A 1,957-nucleotide genomic window follows, 5' to 3' on the forward strand; every position below is an offset into this window, starting at 1 on the left:
AAAAAAAAAAGATTCATCAATGAATTAAGGTACCCTCATTATTATTATACAGTTTGAACTGATATATGTTTTGTTGTGTATGGATGGCTGCCTAGATCCATTATCTCACTGCTGTAAGATACTGACTCATATTAACCTGATGCAAGACAGAATGAAACACTGCCTAGTCCTACAGCATCCTCACAATTGTTGCTATGCTCGAGCCCATTGCTGCTACAATTATGCCTATCCATCTCACTGGGGGTCTTCCTCTTTTCCTCAGAACCTCCACTTAACCAAACATGATATTCTTCTCCAGGTACTGGTCCTTCCTAATAATATGTCTGAAGTATGAGAGACATATCTGGCCATCCTGGCTTCCAAGAAGCATTCTGGCTGTACTTCCAACACAGATTTGTTATTCTTTTGGCAGTCCATGATACTTTTAATATTCTCCTTCACCACAATAACTCACATGCATCAATTCTTCTATGATCTTTCTCATTGGAAATTATAAAATGATTTTAGGTCTAAGATTTTTTGTGTGCATTTCTTAGCTTAAAAACAGAACAACAACAAAAAACTTGCCCTCATCAAATATTTGGTTACCCTAACATGTAATTTTAATTCCTCTTTATTTAAATTGAATTTCATAATAATGTATATTTGAGAAACCTCCAAAAGTAACCAAAAGGTTTTTTGGTTTTTTTTCCTTCTCTGTTTTTTAGGAGTATTGTTTCTAACTCAGAAGTATTCAAAATGTTTCTAATAGTTGTAGTTATTAAATACTCAAAGTGTCCCATTTTCAGCCATTGGAAGTCCTTTCAACTTGGCTTGTGTTCTTTTGACACAATTCCATTTTTCCTCAACGTCTTTTTTGCCTTCATGTACCACAGAATGCACCAGGATCACCTTTGTACAATTACTACCTCTGCCATTTCTCCAAGGTGTTATGCTTCTTGTTAGTAGGAAATGGTATTCTATGACTACAATCTGCGTATGAGTGATAGTTTTTGCTTCTAGTTTTCAATGTTTTAAAACTTTTCAATGGTCAGTGCTTGAAAATACCTATTTTTAAAAAGAAAAAACCAATTCATAATTATACTTTCATTTTAAACTTGACATTACAGAGTTTTTGTTTGTTTGTTTTTAAGTGTTTAATTCCTTTGGGCATTCTTTTTGTCCTTAGAATATATCTAAGAATGTATGAGTCCTGGTATGGTCCTATAAGATCAGCACTGTAATGCTGACTTCAAGGTCAAAGGTTCAAACCCACCAGCTACTCCTTGGAAACCCTATACAGGGTTGTGGTGAATCAGAACCAATTTGATAGCACTTAACAAGAATGTGTACTCAAAATAATTGTCATTTGAAATGGTCCTTTTCTCTGTGAGGTTTGTTGTCAACACTCCTACTTACCTAAATCTTCTCTGCTGTTGCTGTCGAGTTGGTACCTACCCATAACAACCTTATGCACAGCAGAACAAAACACTGCCCGATCCTGGGCTAACCTCACTATTGTAGCTATACTTGAGCCCATTGATGCTGCCACTTTACCAATCCATCTCTCTGGGGGTCTTCCTCTTTTTCTCTGACCCTCCACCTTACCAAACATGATTTCCTTCTCCAGCGACTGCTCCTGCCTGACAATATGTCTGAAGTATGAGAGATGAAGTTTGGACATCCTGGCCTCCAAGGAGCACTCTGGCTGGCATTATTTGGCTGAAATAATTACCCTATCATAGCCTTTTCACTAATCACCCTATAATGGTTGGGTTTTGTGTCAACTTGACTAGGCTTAGATTTCTAGAGATTTAGCCATTGTTTTTGTTGTTGTTAGGTGTCATCGAGTTGATACTGACTCACAGAAATCCTATGAAAAACAGAACGAAACACTGCCCTGTCTGAAACCACCCTCATAATTGTTGCTATGTTTGAGCCCACTGCGGCTGCCATGGTACCAATCCATCTCATTGGG

At 37.4% G+C, this 1,957-nt stretch overlaps 1 protein-coding gene across 1 annotated transcript in view; it reads right to left on the reverse strand.

Annotated features, from left to right (window-relative positions):
• Nucleotides 1-1,957, reverse strand: part of MFSD8 (major facilitator superfamily domain containing 8) — an 84,293-nt gene that overhangs the window by 13,749 nt on the left and 68,587 nt on the right. The window lies entirely within an intron of this gene.

The sequence above is a fragment of the Chrysochloris asiatica genome, unplaced genomic scaffold (genome assembly GCF_000296735.1).
Source record: "Chrysochloris asiatica unplaced genomic scaffold, ChrAsi1.0 scaffold00353, whole genome shotgun sequence".
NCBI classification, from domain to species: Eukaryota; Metazoa; Chordata; class Mammalia; order Afrosoricida; family Chrysochloridae; genus Chrysochloris; species Chrysochloris asiatica.